This window comes from Macadamia integrifolia, unplaced genomic scaffold, assembly GCF_013358625.1.
Source record: "Macadamia integrifolia cultivar HAES 741 unplaced genomic scaffold, SCU_Mint_v3 scaffold2685, whole genome shotgun sequence".
NCBI lineage: Eukaryota > Viridiplantae > Streptophyta > Magnoliopsida > Proteales > Proteaceae > Macadamia > Macadamia integrifolia.
The window spans coordinates 1342-8306 of record NW_024868884.1 but is presented as its reverse complement, the minus strand read 5'-3'; positions in this window follow the sequence as shown (position 1 = coordinate 8306).

The window sequence follows — 6965 nt, the reverse complement described above, 5'->3', positions numbered from 1 at the left end:
TAGCACCATCAAACTGAAAAACTTGAACATTATTATCAGATGTGAGCATAGTTAGCAATTCGGCCGAATAATTCGCGAATTATTCGGCCGAACCGAATTTTAAAGAATTTTATCAAAAATTCGGACCGAATCCGAATTAAAAATAAAATTCTTTAAAATTCGCAACTTTTTCAAAAATAAATATAATTCTCGAATAATTCGGACCGAATCCGAATTAAACCGAATTATTCGGTCCATTTAAACATTATTTAAAAAAAATAAAAAATAAAAAAATAAAAAAAAATCAATTTTTTTTTAAAAAAAACCCCAATAAGATTTTTTGACCGCTTTTTTGACCGAATCCTTAAATTAATCGTCCGAATTATTCCGAATAATTCTCCGTCCGAATAATTCCCGAATCCGAATTTGTTAACCCTGGATGTGAGTCGACTAACAGATAACAAATTTTTGATTATTTGGGGAACATATAAGATATCATGAAGATGGAAAGGACGAGAAGAGGAAGGAATGGTAGAATGTCCAATGTTTTGAATATGCAAACCTGCCCCGTTACCAACCCGAACTTGATCTATGCCATTATATGAAGAATGAAGACTCATGTTGCCAAGATCAGCAGTGAGATGGTGGGTAGCCCCAGAATCTGGATACCAAGTTGAATCAACCGATGGTGCAGGAGTAGCAAGAAGTGTCTGGCGGGGAGAACCATTATGGGACTGTTGAGGTGGAGTGTAGCGGTAATAGCACATCGTGGCAATGTGATTAGTCTTATTACATATCTGACATGGAGCACGAGGTGATTGCATAGAGGACGAGTGTTGTGATTGGCCAAAGTTATTAGAGCTGCGACTACGGTTAGAGTTCCGGTTGCGACGATTATAGTTGCCGCGATTGGAGGTGTCATTAGAGGCAGCATTATTAAGAGAATTGTTCCCCTTGGTAGAGATGCATCCTACCAAGCCAATATAATCTGATCTTGACGGGGTTATCGATTGACATGTTCCAATTCTCCAACAACCCCATTTTTGTGCCTAGTGTTCTATTTTTTCTTATATTCTCCAGCTATTTGGTCCAAAGAAGGTGATTGCATAGAGGATGAGTGTTGCGGCTGGCCGGAGTTAATAGAGCTACAACTATGGTTAGAGTTTCGGTTACGATGATTATAGTTGCCACGATTGGAGGTGTCATTAGAGGCAGCATTATTAAGAGAATTGTTCCCCCTCGTTCATCCACAAAGTCAGAGTACAAAGGTCTTGCCAATACCGCTGCTAAACTCTTATGGCTACACCAGCTACTCCTTGATCTTAGCATTTCTACTACACCACCCACTTTCTACTGTGACAACATTGGTGCCACATACCTTGCTGCAAACCCACTCTTCCATGCTTGCACGAAACATATTGAGATTGACTTTCATTTCGTTCGTGAACAGGTTGCCACTGGTCGTCTGTGCATTCGATTTGTTGCTAGTCCTGATCAAATAGCTGACATCATGACCAAAGGCCTTGCTGCACCTCGCTTTTGCAACCTACGAGACAAGCTCATTGTTCATTTTCGACCGCTTCGCTTGCGAGGGTGTGTTAAGGATATGAATTCACATCCATCTCAAACACTTGAGAATGAGAAGACCAGGTCTTACGGATGAGAACAAAATCATTACACAGGTTGAAGACCGTGGACTCTATCTTACTGTTACACAGGTTGAAGACCAGTGGACTCTATGGACTCTATCCGAATGAACTGATTGAAAGCCGTTGGACTCTATCCTATTGTATTGATTGAAGTGCACAGGACTCTATCCCTTGTAACAAATCTTATCATGTAAATATTATAAATACAATAAACAACCACAAGGAATAACGTGGGATTCATAAACAATTGTCAAGGCCTCTTAAACTTTACACTCCATACCCAAGAAGCTTGCTCATGGTTTTTTGCATTTAAATAAGAGGAAGATGGAAGAATTTAGACTTATTTGAGCCCAAACTGAATCAGCATTTCTGATTAAACGGTCTTATTCTGAACCCATACCACCACAAGATTTAAACTCCTGGAGCTCATAGCTGGCCTCGACATCGTTGACCATTTCTCTCCTTCTCCCATCCCACCTTCCAAACCTTCCTCCTCCACAGCGTATCCAAGCTCAATACCCCCGAGTCCAGACCTTGCAAACCCCTCTCCTTCAAACATCACTTCATCAACACCAACAAAGAAAACCCAAACCCTAAACGACACCTCAGCACTGTCGCCCCCAATCTTGACCCAAGCAATGTTTTCTGCAAATACACACTGAGTGCGGCTGTAAGAGAAAGTATGTTCGCAGAGGCAGGGAAGAATACGAAATCACCTACGTCAGGGAAGGCAATGAAGCTTCTTTCTCAATATCTTATTCCTCAACCGTCTCTTTGTTCTATTTTCTTCACAAGTAGTTGGAGTAGAGATAAAGGTTTAAGAGAAAAGGCAAGACATCTTACCAATTTGGGGGTTTAAAAGTGAAGGATAAAACGATAAATTTACCCATACCCATACCTAAAGATAGTTTGGCCATTTAGATAATATTAAACTGTGACATCATCATTTAATGATTTCTTTCTATTGGAATGGATTTATTAGAAATTTTTTTATGAAAATGAAGGATGGGATCTTTTTTTCAAATTCTAAGGGTTATAGTATATTATGAATATTTTTTTGGGATAGTACAAGAAAATTTTCCTTTTTTATTTTTATTTTTTATTGTTTTACCCTTAAAACAATATGAGCAATTGATCCAAATTGATCAAGTTTCAATATCAATCGAGACCAATACAATACCAACACTTAAAACCATGTTATATTGGTTTTCAATATTCTTTTTAATGTCTCTCTCTAGTCTCCACTCAATGCACTTGAGTTTCTCTCTCTCTCTCTCTCTCTCTCTCAATTCGCTTGATTTTCGAGTTTCATTCCTCTTTCCATCTTCTCCCATATTTTTTTAAATAAATTTACTATATTACAAGATTTGATCCCATGACCGACTCTTGGTGCCAGCTCATCAAGTCAATTTTTTTATCTCTTTTTTGTTTTCTTGCCACACTCTTTTTTTTGTTGATAATATCACTGCCCATATTGCTCTTCCATCAGACTTTCAGAGGTGAATATGATAATCAAATAAGGATTTGTGGCATGGATGGGCCTTCCTATGAAAACCTCACCATACCTTGTAGACCTCCTCCAAGATACTGGCCCGTTGAGAAGGAATTGCAGCAGTGGGTAGGAGAGACGCTTCAATGTTGGGTTCCCCAAAGTCAAGCACGTCATTAGCATTTGAAAAACCCATAATGCTTAAAACTTGATTTTCTAAAATTTAAACATTTTGCACATTTCACTACATTTGGTGAAACAATGCAAAAACATCCTCTACAGTAAGTGTGGTGGTGCGGTGAGTATCGAATGACTGAAAGAACCTCGAGGTGCATGTCCAAATGCTCTCAGCCATCCGATGTTCACCACGCCGCCGCACTCACTGCAGAGAATAATTGCTCTGAAAAATTAGTCTTATAAATGAATCATTTATGATTGATATATTGGCTCAACTTGTTGACATTTTGACTCAGATTGCAAATGTGGATGACAATCCTATTTCGTGTAAAGACAATTTGGAATCATATGAAGGAAATTCATTCCTTCATATTTTGGGATGGCACCTGACCTCCTTAGATGATCTTTCTCGACTGGAAGATCTTGAGTGAAACATAATAAAGAGTGTCAGAATTGAAGCAAAAGACGGAAGAGTTTTATTAGGAAGACACTCGAATTACTATTTTGTGTAGGGAGAGAAATCACTGTATTAGGTTTGCCTCTTATTTTCTTTGCTCTACCGATTAGAAAATATGATATATTTTGGAAGATCGCAATGTACGCTCATTATCGCTTCTTTTTTGGGAGATCCACTTTTGATTTCTAGGGTTGATGTTTTGATTCTTTTTCTTTTGTTTGTTTGGAGCCTAGTTCCTCTTGGTGGCATCTTTGCTTTGTAATATTTTTTTTTTCCTTATTCTTTTTTTTTAATACATTTATTTATTTATTTATTATTATTTTTTTTTACTAACGAGGAACCACTTGAAATTGCCCGATTGTACAGTTCAAGCCCAATAGTAAACCCCGGTTACACGCAGCCACATCTAACTCGGGTAATAGATCGATCGTGAGGAGACTCGAACTAGAGGTGTCTATTAACATATGACGCCTTTGGACTTGTGGAAGTACACTCGGGGTGTTTTTATTGATATTTTTCTTTCAAAGAAAAAAATAATATATCTATTTATTCACAAAAAATAAACATTCTCATAAATGAATGTACAGCAATATAATACAGCCAAGTGGATGGGGACTTGCTTCAAACCCAATTTCCTAGAACCTATGCCATACATCTCGGATTTATAAAATTTGATTTCGAGACATATAGGATTCTTGATGTCATATGGTGATATGTATATTAAAAAAAATGGCCACATTAATATCCAATTTCACATTTAATTATTATCTCAATATCCCAATACATTTTATTTGCAACAGTCGCATTGGTTTGAGGTTGAATTTTGTCCAAATTTATCAATTTTCTAACCTGGCCTACCTCACTTGCACCCAAATAATATTGAGCATAAACAAAGGAAAAAAGAAAGCTGTTAAGTTTTTTTTTTTTTTTTTTTCTTTCATAAACAAGGTGTTAAAGTATTCTCCCAGGGCATGCAAGAGAACCTTTTCCCTATAATTGAGCATAATATATATTTTAAGTTTTTATGTTTTAATAATAATGGTTACCCACTTATGTATTGACATATGCCATACCCATAAATGTCTTTGTCTCACTACCTTCTCACACGTCGACTAACAATAATATGTGCTTACCCATCTCTTTGAGTCATCTCAATTAAACTAATCTTCTTTTCTCTTCATTCCTAAACATTTCCCAATCAAGGCTACTTGTTTATTGGAAGTGGATGTGATTTTAAAAACAATTACAAAATAAGAAAAAATATATGATATTAAAAGGGAATTAGCACATTAATTGTAAGATAAATTTTCCCAAAAGTCACCTATGACATATAGATGAGTAGAAATTCAATTAGAATCCAATCTAACAATGACAATAACACATGTCCATGTTGATGTACATATTTATGTTAAGAATTGTCATTGTGGTAAAAATGGGCAATGTGGACCACATTAATTGTCCAAACTATGTATCTTCTAACTTCATAACCAGCCAAAGATGTAAGACAAGACATTCTCATTCACACTTGGCTAAAAACCTGACTGGACAAAAGAGGCCAGAGGGTTAACCATAGCTCAACTTAAAAGAGACACTTATGATGAGACGATGAATCTTTGAAAGTAAAGCGCAAAAAACTTGGTTTGCTTTTATACCCGATAAGGTTTCGAGAATGGTGTCTATTGGATCAAAACCCAATTTTAATTGATCCGAAATGATCAATCCATGCTGAATTTTTAGGGTTCAAGATGATTTAACCAATTCTTATCAGTTGATTGATTCCAATCGATTTCATTTAGTCAAAATTGAAATCGATTAGAGCTGATTCAGATTCTCAATTCCAAGTTTAATAACCTTGATACCCACTAAACACTTAAGAGAACTATTTTTTTTTTCTTTCTTTCTTTTTTCTGATTTTTCTTTCATTCTCTTATCAAATAAATATAAACATAATTTAAATAGAGTTATTTATTTCTCTATGATAAAGTTCAACATAAAATGAAGGTCCAATAGAGATGGACTTATCTCCATTGGGTTCCAACGTCTCACCTCCTACCATATCTCCAGCCAACTTGGTTCCAAGCTCTGCGACATTTCTCTCTCTTTTTCCGGCAGTCATAATAGCGTCGTATATGAGTCTTTCTATCGCTCTCTTCCAAATTAACAGCCTAAGATGGAATTTGTTATCATCCATCTAAAAGCCAAAACATGTTGGCTCATACTAAGTGACTAAGGGTGTTAATCGGTTTGGTTTTGATTGAAACGGTATGGTTCGACTCGATTTGGTTCACATTTATTTGGCTGAAACTAAAATCGCACCATTTAGTAAACGGTTGCACTTTCTGAAACCGCAACCATTTAGTAAATGATTTCGGTTCTATGGTTTTTAAACGATTTCGTTCACGGTTTTAAACGGTTTCGTTTCGATTTATTCCATACGGTTTCCAAACTGTTAGTAATCGGTTTGCTAGATTATTCGCATGTTTACTAAAATTTACTTTTAGTGATAAATGATTTAATCTTGAGAATGTGAAATGCAAACCATTATGTTTTGTTAAAACAACCAAACTACTAAGCAAAAGAAAATATTAGATCGAAAAAGTGAAATGTAAACAAAACTACTAATGAACACCGGTAGTAGAGATGGATGATGCTGAAGTAGGAGTAGAAGGCACTAAAAACACATCTTGCAAGGTTTCAAATAATTCATCTTCATCTGTCTCAACTATGAAGGAAGAAAACAATTACTTAGAATATGAAACAAATGTCCAAAGAATTTCATACGAGTTTAAAAGAAAAATATTACCTCCAAAAAAGTTGGTTACTTAATCGTTATATGGATTAATCGGATTGGTTTTAACGGTTTCAATTCGGTTTGAAACCAACAGGTTATGCAGTTAAAACAGATCTGACCCATTTAGCTAACCGGCCTAAAACTTGAAACCAGAACCGAACCATTTACTAAATGATTTTGTGGTTTCGATGTAAACAACTTGATTCGATTTCGATAAATGATTTTGATTTCAATTCACATCCTTATAAGTGAGTGTCTATCATCAAAGGGAGTTACCATCATAGTAAAACCACTAATTGTAGCAATTATATTATATCGATATGAACGTGACAATCAGTCAACACTACTACTACCTTTGGCCAGATGGTAAGGTCTGCAACTATTGATAGCAGGGATATATATCGGAATCCTACCCTTTTTTTT